Raw genomic sequence first — 13,811 nt, 5'->3', positions numbered from 1 at the left:
GATGGTTGGTCTGGAAGACATATGAAGGCTGACAAGGCCGATAAATAACCCTTAATGGTAGCCACTGCACAACCTTTCTGCGCCAGAGATAGAGCAAAAGACAAAACGTCCGATAGATGAGCATGCAAAGGATCAATCTGCCTCTCTCCACACCACGCAACAAATTTAGACCACCTATTAGCGTAGATAGATTTAGTGGAGTGTCGCCTGGCCGCTAATATAACATCCACTACCTCAGGCGTGAGAGAGAAGGAACTCAGGTTGCCCCGTTCAATCTCCAGGCATGTAGGTGCAGACTCTGGAGGTTGGGGTGTAGAACCTGCCCCTGCGACTGCGAGAGGAGGTCTGCCCTGAAAGGGAGACGGAGCGGCGGGCACATTGAGAGTTGGAGAAGGTCGGAGTACCACACCCTCCTTGGCCAATCCGGAGCTATTAAGATTACTAGAGCCCGGTCTTGGCGAATCTTCCTCAATACTCGAGGAATCAAGGGTATGGGAGGAAACGCGTAAAGCAACTGGCCGCACCAGGTTATTTGAAACGCGTCCCCCAACGCTCCCTGCATCGGATACTGAAGGCTGCAGAACAACGGACAATGCGCGTTCTCTCGAGTGGCGAACAGATCTACCAGAGGAAACCCCCACCTCTGGAAGATTAAACGGACTTGATCTGGATGGAGACGCCACTCGTGGTCTGCCGAGAAGTGGCGACAGACTGTCCGCACGCACGTTCAAAACTCCGGCCAGATGGTTTGCTATCAAGCAAATCCGATGGTCCTTTGCACAGGACCATAGTCGAAGAGCTTCTCTGCAGAGAAGGTACGACCCCACTCCTCCCTGCTTGTTTATTGTAAGGAAATGCCTCCTTGGCATGGTTGCCCCCTGACTTTTTGCCTTTGCTGATGCTATGTTTACAATTGAAAGTGTGCTGAGGCCTGCTAACCAGGCCCCAGCACCAGTGTTCTTTCCCTAACCTGTACTTTTGGATCCACAATTGGCAGACCCTGGCATCCAGATAAGTCCCTTGTAACTGGTACTTCTAGTACCAAGTGCCCTGATGCCAAGGAAGGTCTCTAAGGGCTGCAGCATGTCTTATGCCACCCTGGAGACCTCTCACTCAGCACAGACACACTGCTTGCCAGCTTGTGTGTGCTAGTGAGGACAAAACGAGTAAGTCGACATGGCACTCCCCTCAGGGTGCCATGCCAGCCTCTCACTGCCTATGCAGTATAGGTAAGACACCCCTCTAGCAGGCCTTACAGCCCTAAGGCAGGGTGCACTATACCATAGGTGAGGGTACCAGTGCATGAGCATGGTACCCCTACAGTGTCTAAACAAAATCTTAGACATTGTAAGTGCAGGGTAGCCATAAGAGTATATGGTCTGGGAGTTTGTCAAACACGAACTCCACAGCCCCATAATGGCTACACTGAAAACTGGGAAGTTTGGTATCAAACTTCTCAGCACAATAAATGCACACTGATGCCAGTGTACATTTTATTGTAAAATACACCACAGAGGGCACCTTAGAGGTGCCCCCTGAAACTTAACCGACTATCTGTGTAGGCTGACTAGTTTTAGCAGCCTGCCACAAACCGAGACATGTTGCTGGCCCCATGGGGAGAGTGCCTTTGTCACTCTGAGGCCAGTAACAAAGCCTGCACTGGGTGGAGATGCTAACACCTCTCCCAGGCAGGAATTGTCACACCTGGCGGTGAGCCTCAAAGGCTCACCTCCTTTGTGCCAACCCAGCAGGACACTCCAGCTAGTGGAGTTGCCCGCCCCCTCCGGCCAGGCCCCACTTTTGGCGGCAAGGCCGGAGAAAATAATGAGAATAACAAGGAGGAGTCACTGGCCAGTCAGGACAGCCCCTAAGGTGTCCTGAGCTGAGGTGACTCTAACTTTTAGAAATCCTCCATCTTGCAGATGGAGGATTCCCCCAATAGGGTTAGGATTGTGACCCCCTCCCCTTGGGAGGAGGCACAAAGAGGGTGTACCCACCCTCAGGGCTAGTAGCCATTGGCTACTAACCCCCCAGACCTAAACACGCCCTTAAATTTAGTATTTAAGGGCTGCCCTGAACCCTAGAAAATTAGATTCCTGCAACTACAAGAAGAAGGACTGCCTAGCTGAAAACCCCTGCAGCGGAAGACCAGAAGACGACGACTGCCTTGGCTCCAGAAACTCACCGGCCTGTCTCCTGCCTTCCAAAGATCCTGCTCCAGCGACGCCTTCCAAAGGGACCAGCGACCTCGACATCCTCTGAGGACTGCCCCTGCTTCGAAAAGACAAGAAACTCCCGAGGACAGCGGACCTGCTCCAAGAAAAGCTGCAACTTCGTTTCCAGCAGCTTTAAAGAACCCTGCAAGCTCCCCGCAAGAAGCGTGAGACTTGCAACACTGCACCCGGCGACCCCGACTCGGCTGGTGGCGATCCAACACCTCAAGAGGGACCCCAGGACTACTCTGATACTGTGAGTACCAAAACCTGTCCCCCCTGAGCCCCCACAGCGCCGCCTGCAGAGGGAATCCCGAGGCTTCCCCTGACCGCGACTCTTTGAACCTAAAGTCCCGACGCCTGGGAGAGACCCTGCACCCGCAGCCCCCAGGACCTGAAGGACCGGACTTTCACTGGAGAAGTGACCCCCAGGAGTCCCTCTCCCTTGCCCAAGTGGAGGTTTCCCCGAGGAATCCCCCCCTTGCCTGCCTGCAGCGCTGAAGAGATCCCGAGATCTCTCATAGACAAACATTGCGAACCCGACGCTTGTTTCTACACTGCACCCGGCCGCCCCCGTGCTGCTGAGGGTGAGATTTCTGTGTGGGCTTGTGTCCCCCCCGGTGCCCTACAAAACCCCCCTGGTCTGCCCTCCGAAGACGCGGGTACTTACCTGCAAGCAGACCGGAACCGGGGCACCCCCTTCTCTCCATCCTAGCCTATGTGTTTTGGGCACCACTTTGAACTCTGCACCTGACCGGCCCTGAGCTGCTGGTGTGGTGACTTTGGGGTTGCTCTGAACCCCCAACGGTGGGCTACCTTGGACCAAGAACTGAACCCTGTAAGTGTCCTACTTACCTGGTAAAACTAACAAAAACTTACCTCCCCCAGGAACTGTGAAAATTGCACTAAGTGTCCACTTTTAAAACAGCTATTTGTCAATAACTTGTAAAGTATACATGCAATTTTTATGATTTGAAGTTCCTAAAGTACTTACCTGCAATACCTTTCGAATGAGATATTACATGTAGAATTTGAACCTGTGGTTCTTAAAATAAACTAAGAAAATATATTTTTCTATATAAAAACCTATTGGCTGGATTTGTCTCTGAGTGTGTGTACCTCATTTATTGTCTATGTGTATGTACAACAAATGCTTAACACTACTCCTTGGATAAGCCTACTGCTCGACCACACTACCACAAAATAGAGCATTAGTATTATCTATTTTTACCACTATTTTACCTCTAAGGGGAACCCTTGGACTCTGTGCATGCTATTCCTTACTTTGAAATAGCACATACAGAGCCAACTTCCTACATTTATGTACCACATCGTGGTAGTATTGTCCGTTAGGACCTGTACCGACTGGGGAGGAAGGCCTTGAGAGCCAGACGTACAGCCCGTAACTCTAACAGATTGATGTGAAACATCTGTTCCTCTGGAGACCAAAGACCTTTGATCTCCAGATCCCCCAGATGAGCTCCCCACCCTAGAGTGGAAGCATCCGTTATGACTGTGGTCACTGGTGGCGACTGCTGGAACGGCTTTCCTTGTGAAAGATTGTTGCTTGCAATCCACCACTTCAAATCCACAGCAGCATCTCTGGAGATCTTGACAGTACCCTCTAGATCCCCTCTGTGTTGAGACCACTGCCTTCGGAGGCACCACTGAAGAGCCCTCATGTGCCAGCGAGCATGCGTGACCAACAGAATGCAGGAGGCAAAAAGACCGAGCAGACGAAGGACCTTGAGGACTGGAACTACCGCTCCATTTCGAAACATTGGAACCAAATCCTGAATATCTTGAATCCGCTGAGGCGGAGGAAAGGCCCGACCCAATGTTGTATCCAGTACTGCCCCTATGAACAGGAGGCGCTGAGAGGGCTCTAGGTGAGATTTGGGCTCGTTCACCGAAAAACCCAGGTCGAACAACAACTGGGTTGTTGACTGCAGATGATGCGACACAAGCTCCGGGGACTTGGCTTTGATCAACCAGTCGTCCAAGTAAGGGAATACTGCTATCCCCTTCCTTCTGAGTTCTGCCGCAACCACCGACATCACCTTCGTGAAGACTCGAGGTGCTGAAGTAAGACCAAACGGAAGGACCGCAAACTGATAGTGTTGCGATCCCACCACAAACCGGAGATACTTCCTGTGTGACTTGAGTATCGGGATATGAAAGTAAGCATCCTGCAAGTCGACAGACACCATCCAGTCTTCCATGTTCAACGCCAAAAGCACCTGTACTAGGGTCAGCATCTTGAACTTTTCCTGCTTGAGGAAGCAATTCAAGATCCTCAGGTCCAGAATTGGTCTCAAACGACCATCCTTCTTGGGAATCAGGAAATACCTTGAGTAAACTCCTCGACCCCTTTCCTGCTCCGGGACCAACTCCACCGCGCCCTTTGAAAGGAGGACTTGCACCTCCTGTTCTAGCAACAGGAGGTGTTCTTCTGAACAATACGAAGGGCGGGGCGGGATGAGGGGCGGGAACTCCCGAAAGGGAAGGGTGTAGCCTTTTCCCACAACACTGAGAACCCAAGTGTCCGACGTAACAGTCTCCCATTTGGTGAGAAAATGCTGTAATCTTCCCCCTACAGGAGAGGAGTGAGTGGGAAATGGTGGAAGCCTAAGGCTGCTTCCCCTGCTGCACCCCGCCAGAGGATGAGGAAGAGGCAGAGTGCTGCTGAGAGGCTCCTCTGGTGCGGACCCTACCTCTCCCCCTGAAAGATCTATAGGGATGGGAAGAAGCAGGTTGCTGATATCTCCCCCGAAAGGAAGAGGAGGAAGAGCCACGCCCAAATCCACGAAACCTCCTGAAGAATCTGGAAGAGGCCGTGGAAGAAGGAGCTTGGAGCCCTAACGACTTAGCCGTGGCCCTGCTTTCTTTAAAACGTTCCAAGGCCGAATCAGCCTTAGCCCCAAACAGTTTGTCCCCAAACGGGAGATCCAACAATGTGGACTGTACATCTGCCGAAAAGCCCGAGTTACGGAGCCAGGCCTGTCTCCTTGCCACCACAGTTGTGCCCATTGCCCTGGCTACCGAGTCGGTGGTATCCAGTCCCGTCTGGATAATTTGGGTCGCAGCAGCCTGGGCATTTGAGACAAGATCCAAAAGACCCTGGGGAAGCTCTGTAAACGAAGAGGAAATGTCATCCATCAGAGCATGAATATACCTCCCCAGGATACAGGTTGCATTGGTGGCTTTTAACGCCAGACTGCAGGATGAAAAAATCTTCGACTGCGCCTCTAGCTTCTTTGAATCTCTGTCCCCAGGCACCGTCGGAAAAGAACCAGGCGCTGACTTGGACGAACAGGAGGCCTGCACCACCAAGCTCTCCGGCGTAGGGTGCCTAGATAGGAAACCAGGGTCATTTGGAGCCGTCCGATACCTCCTGGCCACGGCTCTGTGAACTGCTGGGGAAGATGCCGGCCTCTTCCACACCTCTAACACCGGATCCAGCAGAGCGTCATTAAATGGTAACAGAGGCTCCGCCGCGGCTGAGGCCGGATGTAACACCTCTGTCAAAAGGTTTTGTTTTGCCTCCACCACCGGCAAAGGCAGGTCCAAAAAACTAGCTGCCTTCCGTACCACTGCATGAAAGGAAGCAGCCTCCTCAGTATATTCCCCCGGGGACGAAAGGTCCCACTCAGGGGAAGTGTCCAGCCCACTGGCCGACTCCAGTCCACGCAGCCCATCACCCGAGTCCTCTAGCTCTCCTTCCTCTAGGGCTCGTTGGTACTCCTGCTCTTCCAATACACGGAGAGCACGTCTCCTTGAATGAAGTCGTTGCTCAATACGCGGAGTCGACAATGCCTCCCCCGAAGTCGAAGATCGGCGCCGATCTTCAGAAGCCACCGACGCCGCATCCGGCGCCACAGGTAACTTCGGCGCCGACGGAAGAGCAACTGCCGCAGATGGACCCACCGGAGTCACAGGCCGTAATCCCGACGTCGACGGGATGGAAATCCCCGGGGCCAATTCTTCTGAAGCCACCGGAGCGGCCACCGGCGCCGACAGTGGCGCCGAGCCCACGTTCCCAAACGGGAGAAAGGGCATAAAGGGTGCCGGCCGAAGAGGCGCAGGATCACCCAAAGAAAAGGCCAAAGGCCCAGCCGGAGCACCCCCTGGAGCCATCTGTTGGAAGATGGCATACATCGCATTCAAGAATGCGGAACTATCGGCTCCAGGGGTGGGAAAAGCCGGATACTGGGGTGCCTGTCTCGGAGGCGACCCCGACGCCGGCCTCGGCGCCGGAGAAAACACTTGAGGCTCCAATACCTCAATCACCGACGTCTGTCCAGGTGAAGCTGGAGACGCCGGAGAGGGCAACGGCGTCGAAGGATGCGGCGTAACCGTGGGACTGACCTCCCATGTCCTTCGGCGCCGATCCGGAGACCTGGAACGAGTCTCCTTTGAATGACGCCGAGATTCTCTACGGCGCCGGGAGTCTCGATGACGCCGATGTCTTGGGGAAGAAGACTTCTTGTGATGTTTCCCCTTTGACTTGGCCATAAACAGCTTCGCCTCACGTTCCTTGAGGGCCTTCGGATTCATGTGCTGACATGAATCACAAGTCGAGACGTCGTGGTCGGAGCTCAAACACCAAAGGCAATCGGAATGAGGATCCGTCACCGACATCTTGCCTCCACACTCACGACAAGGCTTAAATCCAGACTTCCTCTGCGACATTATTTCCACAGCGAAAGACTACACAGCAAGATATACACTGTAACCGCAAGAGTAACAGTTGCTCCCTCGAAGATAACCGTTTCGAATGCACAGAAAAAAGGGAACTGACGTCCGCACGTCGTCGAGGACCTCTTATTGCCTGTATGACGTCAGACGGCGTCGCGTGGGCTAGAGTGACGACCTCGTCGACGTGCAGAGACTAGTAAGAAGATTTCCGTCGAATGCTGGCGCCATGGGAGTATTCATGAGGTGAGGAATCCACAGGTAGTTGTATCCATCAGAAATAACAATACTTTACCTCCCCCATGAACTGTGAAAATTGCACTGTGTCCACTTTTAAAACAGCTATTTGTATTTTATGTGAAAAGTATATATGCTACTGTAATTATTCAAAGTTCCTAAAGTACTTACCTGCAATACCTTTCAAATGAGATATTACATGTAGAATTTGAACCTGTGGTTCTTAAAATAAACTAAGAAAAGATATTTTTCTATAACAAAACCTATTGGCTGGATTTGTCTCTGAGTGTGTGTTCCTCATTTATTGCCTGTGTGTATGTACAACAAATGCTTAACACTACTCCTTGGATAAGCCTACTGCTCGACCACACTACCACAAAATAGAGCATTAGTATTATCTCTTTTTGCCACTATCTTACCTCTAAGGGGAACCCTTGGACTCTGTGCATACTATTCCTTACTTTGAAATAGTGCATACAGAGCCAACTTCCTACAGTACCTATATGATATAAGTGGTTTAGTAGGAGCTTTGCATGTCTCCTAGTTCAGCCTAAGTTGCTCTGCTATAGCTACCTCTAACAGCCCAAGCTGCTAGAACACTACTAATCTACTAATAAGAGATAACTGGACCTGGCACAAGGTGTAAGTACCACAAGGTACCCACTATAAGCCAGGCCATACTCCTACACTGGGGCATGGTTAGCAGGGTCCCAGCACACTTCTCAGTCAAGTCAGCATCAGTATCAGGCAAAACGTGGGGGGTAACTCCAACAGGGAGCCATTTTCTTACAGGATTCCTTTAGAAACAAGAACAACAGTCACCCACGCCCTCATAAGCAGCAGACTGGACTACCGCAAATCCCTCTACTCAGGGACCACAGCCAAGCTTCAAAGAAAACTGCAGTGAATCCAGAACGCAGGTGCACATCTTTTCCTCAACCTCCCTCGCCACGAACACATATCCATCCACCTCAGATCCCTACACTGGCTGCCCATCAACAAAAGGATAATTTTCAAAATCCTTGTCCACGCTCACAAAGCCCTCCACGACACTGGACCGACCTACCTCAACGAACGAGTCAACTTCCACATACCAACTCAACAGCTCCGCCGATCTCACTACAGTCCCCCGCATCCAATGCACCACCTCCAGCCGCAGATCCTTCTCCCACCTCGCCACCAAAACCTGGAACTCCCTCCCCACCAACCTACGGAAGACCCAGGACCTCCTTACCTTCAGAAAGCACCTAAAAACATGGCTTTTCAAGCAGCTAACGCACCCCCCCCCCCACCCCCTCCTCCCCTCCCAGCGCCTTGAGACCATACCGGGTGAGTAGTGCGCTTAAGAAATTTATTTGATTTGATTCAACAAAGGCTTCTGGTGCTCCTTTTTTCCTTGAGTGCGCCCCTGGCGCCCTAGATAACGTTTGTCCTGCATTTGAGAGACATGATGGAATCAGTTGTGCAATCCACCGTGTAATAGTACTTTTTGATACTGCTTCCCCGACAGTTCTTTGAGAATGAAACAAACAATTGTAAAGATTTTATGAAGTGTTTTGTTCTTTCAACATAGTACGACACAACTTCTAGCATCCAATGTGTGAAGGCTCCTTTCTGCATATGTTTTAGGGTTTTGCAAAGAAACTAGATATTTGAATAGGTTGATTGATATGGAATTGGGAAACCACTTTTTGGCAAAAAATAAATAGAAGGATCCGTCCTCACAACAATTCTGTCTTTGTGAATTTGAAAGTAAGGCTCTTGAATAGGGAGTGCTTGCAACACAGCGAAGTAATAGCCACTAAAAACTGAGTTTAAGTTAATGTCCGTAAAGTAGCTTTGTGCAATTCTTCAAAGGGTTTATTCATGAATTGTGAACACACTAGATTTAAGTTTCCAGTAGGTGCTGGAACCTTTTTAGAAGGAGCTAACCTTTTTTCTCGCTCTAGGAATCTTTTAAATACTTGTTATGTGAAGAAACTTACCCAGCTGAGCTCTAGTGTATGCTACTTGTAGGAAAGTACCCTCTTTTTGGCAAGGTTACCCCAACATTTTGCCAGCTGTCAGTGTGTTTTGACTGGGTTCACTGGGATCCTGCTAACCAGGACCCCACTGACTGTGCTCTCTCTCCCCCCCTAAATTTGGTTGCTCCTGACTTTGTACACCCCACAACTGGCATACTGATGACCCATGTAAGTCCCTAGTATATGGTACCTAGGTACCCAGGGCATTGGGGTACCAGGGGTTTCCCATTGGCTGCAGCATGTATTATGTCACCCACAGGGAGTTCAAGCAAAGGGTTCTGCAGGCCTGCCATTGCAGGCTGCACGTAAAGGTGATGGGTAGGTCACCCCCATGGTAGGCCTTCCTAGATACCTGTGTGTGAGGGCACCTCTGCGTGCTTCTCCAGCGACGTGGGACTCCTTTTTAAGTGTGCTACGTGGGCCTCACTTCGACTCCTGTGCTTGCTGCCACTGGGTCGCCTGTGGGGGCTGCCTCCTCTTCCTGCGACTCTCCTCACTGCTGAGGGTCACCCGGGACTCCCCTCCATAGGTTGAGTCCCCCTGGACCCTGCTGGTCCCCGGAAGCCCAATGTAGGAAGTTGGCTCTGTATGTGCTATTTCAAAGTAAGGAATAGCATGCACAGAGTCCAAGGGTTCCCCTTAGAGGTAAAATAGTGGTAAAAAGAGATAATACTAATGCTCTATTTTGTGGTAGTGTGGTCGAGCAGTAGGCTTATCCAAGGAGTAGTGTTAAGCATTTGTTGTACATACACATAGACAATAAATGAGGTACACACACTCAGAGACAAATCCAGCCAATAGGTTTTTATATAGAAAAATATCTTTTCTTAGTTTATTTTAAGAACCACAGGTTCAAATTCTACATGTAATAGCTCATTTGAAAGGTATTGCAGGTAAGTACTTTAGGAACTTTAAATCATAAAAATTGCATGTATACTTTTCAAGTTATTGACAAATAGCTGTTTTAAAAGTGGACACTTAGTGCAATTTCCACAGTTCCTAGGGGAGGTAAGTTTTGGTTAGTTTTACCAGGTAAGTAAGACACTTACAGGGTTCAGTTCTTGGTCCAAGGTAGCCCACCGTTGGGGGTTCAGAGCAACCCCAAAGTCACCACACCAGCAGCTCAGGGCCGGTCAGGTGCAGAGTTCAAAGTGGTGCCCAAAACACATAGACTAGAATGGAGAGAAGGGGGTGCCCCGGTTCCGGTCTGCTTGCAGGTAGGTACCCGCGTCTTCGGAGGGCAGACCAGGGGGGTTTTGTAGGGCACCGGGGGGGACACAGGTCCACACAGAAATTTCACCCTCAGCGGCGCGGGGGCGGCCGGGTGCAGTGTAGAAACAAGCGTCGGGTTCGCAATGTTAGTCTATGAGAGATCTCTGGATCTCTTCAGCGCTGCAGGCAGGCAAGGGGGGGATTCCTCGGGGAAACCTCCACTTGGGCAAGGGAGAGGGACTCCTGGGGGTCACTTCCCCAGTGAAAGTCCGGTCCTTCAGGTCCTGGGGGCTGCGGGTGCAGGGTCTCTCCCAGGCGTCGGGACTTTAGGTTCAAAGAGTCGCGGTCAGGGGAAGCCTCGGGATTCCCTCTGCAGGCGGCGCTGTGGGGGCTCAGGGGGGACAGGTTTTGGTACTCACAGTATCAGAGTAGTCCTGGGGTCCCTCCTGAGGTGTTGGATCGCCACCAGCCGAGTCGGGGTCGCCGGGTGCAGTGTTGCAAGTCTCACGCTTCTTGCGGGGAGCTTGCAGGGTTCTTTAAAGCTGCTGGAAACAAAGTTGCAGCTTTTCTTGGAGCAGGTCCGCTGTCCTCGGGAGTTTCTTGTCTTTTCGAAGCAGGGGCAGTCCTCAGAGGATGTCGAGGTCGCTGGTCCCTTTGGAAGGCGTCGCTGGAGCAGGATCTTTGGAAGGCAGGAGACAGGCCGGTGAGTTTCTGGAGCCAAGGCAGTTGTCGTCTTCTGGTCTTCCGCTGCAGGGGTTTTCAGCTGGGCAGTCCTTCTTCTTGTAGTTGCAGGAATCTAACTTTCTAGGGTTCAGGGTAGCCCTTAAATACTAAATTTAAGGGCGTGTTTAGGTCTGGGGGGTTAGTAGCCAATGGCTACTAGCCCTGAGGGTGGGTACACCCTCTTTGTGCCTCCTCCCAAGGGGAGGGGGTCACAATCCTAACCCTATTGGGGGAATCCTCCATCTGCAAGATGGAGGATTTCTAAAAGTTAGAGTCACCTCAGCTCAGGACACCTTAGGGGCTGTCCTGACTGGCCAGTGACTCCTCCTTGTTATTCTCATTATTTTCTCCGGCCTTGCCGCCAAAAGTGGGGCCTGGCCGGAGGGGGGCGGGCAACTCCACTAGCTGGAGTGTCCTGCTGGGTTGGCACAAAGGAGGTGAGCCTTTGAGGCTCACCGCCAGGTGTGACAATTCCTGCCTGGGAGAGGTGTTAGCATCTCCACCCAGTGCAGGCTTTGTTACTGGCCTCAGAGTGACAAAGGCACTCTCCCCATGGGGCCAGCAACATGTCTCGGTTTGTGGCAGGCTGCTAAAACTAGTCAGCCTACACAGATAGTCGGTTAAGTTTCAGGGGGCACCTCTAAGGTGCCCTCTGTGGTGTATTTTACAATAAAATGTACACTGGCATCAGTGTGCATTTATTGTGCTGAGAAGTTTGATACCAAACTTCCCAGTTTTCAGTGTAGCCATTATGGTGCTGTGGAGTTCGTGTTTGACAGACTCCCAGACCATATACTCTTATGGCTACCCTGTACTTACAATGTCTAAGGTTTTGTTTAGACACTGTAGGGGTACCATGCTCATGCACTGGTACCCTCACCTATGGTATAGTGCACCCTGCCTTAGGGCTGTAAGGCCTGCTAGAGGGGTGTCTTACCTATACTGCATAGGCAGTGAGAGGCTGGCATGGCACCCTGAGGGGAGTGCCATGTCGACTTACTCGTTTTGTCCTCACTAGCACACACAAGCTGGCAAGCAGTGTGTCTGTGCTGAGTGAGAGGTCTCCAGGGTGGCATAAGACATGCTGCAGCCCTTAGAGACCTTCCTTGGCATCCGGGCCCTTGGTACTAGAAGTACCAGTTACAAGGGACTTATCTGGATGCCAGGGTCTGCCAATTGTGGATACAAAAGTACAGGTTAGGGAAAGAACACTGGTGCTGGGGCCTGGTTAGCAGGCCTCAGCACACTTTCAATTGTAAACATAGCATCAGCAAAGGCAAAAAGTCAGGGGGCAACCATGCCAAGGAGGCATTTCCTTACACAACCCCCCCCCAAACGAAAGAGGATGAGACTAACCTTTCCCAAGAGAGTCTTCATTTTCTAAGTGGAAGAACCTGGAAAGGCCATCTGCATTGGCATGGGCAGTCCCAGGTCTGTGTTCCACTATAAAGTCCATTCCCTGTAGGGAGATGGACCACCTCAACAGTTTAGGATTTTCACCTTTCATTTGCATCAGCCATTTGAGAGGTCTGTGGTCAGTTTGAACTAGGAAGTGAGTCCCAAAGAGGTATGGTCTCAGCTTCTTCAGGGACCAAACCACAGCAAAGGCCTCCCTCTCAATGGCACTCCAACGCTGCTCCCTGGGGAGTAACCTCCTGCTAATGAAAGCAACAGGCTGGTCAAGGCCATCATCATTTGTTTGGGACAAAACTGCCCCTATCCCATGTTCAGAGGCATCAGTCTGCACAATGAACTGCTTAGAATAATCTGGAGCTTTTAGAACTGGTGCTGAGCACATTGCCTGTTTCAGGGTGTCAAAGGCCTGTTGGCATTCCACAGTCCAGTTTACTTTCTTGGGCATTTTCTTGGAGGTGAGTTCAGTGAGGGCTGTCACAATGGATCCATATCCCTTCACAAACCTCCTGTAATACCCAGTCAAGCCAAGGAATGCCCTGACTTGAGTCTGGGTTTTTGGAGCTACCCAGTCCAGAATAGTCTGGATCTTGGGTTGGAGTGGCTGGACTTGGCCTCCACCTACAAGGTGTCCCAAGTAAACCACAGTTCCCTGCCCTATCTGGCATTTGGATGCCTTGATAGAGAGGCCTGCAGATTGCAGAGCCTTCAAAACCTTCCTCAGGTGGACCAGGTGATCCTGCCAGGTGGAGCTAAAGACAGCAATATCATCAAGATAAGCTGTGCTAAAGGACTCCAAGCCAGCAAGGACTTGATTCACCAACCTTTGGAAGGTGGCAGGGGCATTCTTTAAACCAAAGGGCATAACAGTAAACTGATAATGCCCATCAGGTGTGGAGAATGCTGTCTTTTCTTTTGCTCCAGGTGCCATTTTTATTTGCCAGTACCCTGCTGTCAAGTCAAAGGTACTTAGAAATTTGGCAGCACCTAATTTATCAATGAGCTCATCAGCTCTTGGAATTGGATGGGCATCTGTCTTGGTGACAGAATTGAGCCCTCTGTAGTCCACACAAAACCTCATCTCTTTCTTTCCATCTTTGGTGTGAGGTTTGGGGACTAAGACCACTGGGCTAGCCCAGGGGCTGTCAGAGCGCTCAATTACTCCCAATTCCAGCATCTTGTGGACTTCCACCTTGATGCTTTCCTTAACATGGTCAGACTGTCTAAAGATCTTGTTCTTGACAGGCATGCTGTCTCCTGTGTCCACATCATGGGTACACAGGTGTGTCTGACC

The 13,811-nt window shown here is 51.1% G+C and overlaps 1 protein-coding gene across 6 annotated transcripts in view; it reads right to left on the bottom strand.

Annotated features, from left to right (window-relative positions):
- LOC138252618 (histone-lysine N-methyltransferase NSD2-like) overlaps window positions 1-13,811 on the bottom strand; it is a 388,560-nt gene that overhangs the window by 202,224 nt on the left and 172,525 nt on the right. The window lies entirely within an intron of this gene.

The sequence above is a fragment of the Pleurodeles waltl genome, chromosome 1_2, assembly GCF_031143425.1.
Source record: "Pleurodeles waltl isolate 20211129_DDA chromosome 1_2, aPleWal1.hap1.20221129, whole genome shotgun sequence".
Taxonomy (NCBI): domain Eukaryota; kingdom Metazoa; phylum Chordata; class Amphibia; order Caudata; family Salamandridae; genus Pleurodeles; species Pleurodeles waltl.
Note: the sequence above shows the minus strand (reverse complement) of the source record. Positions and strands in the feature narration are given on the sequence as shown.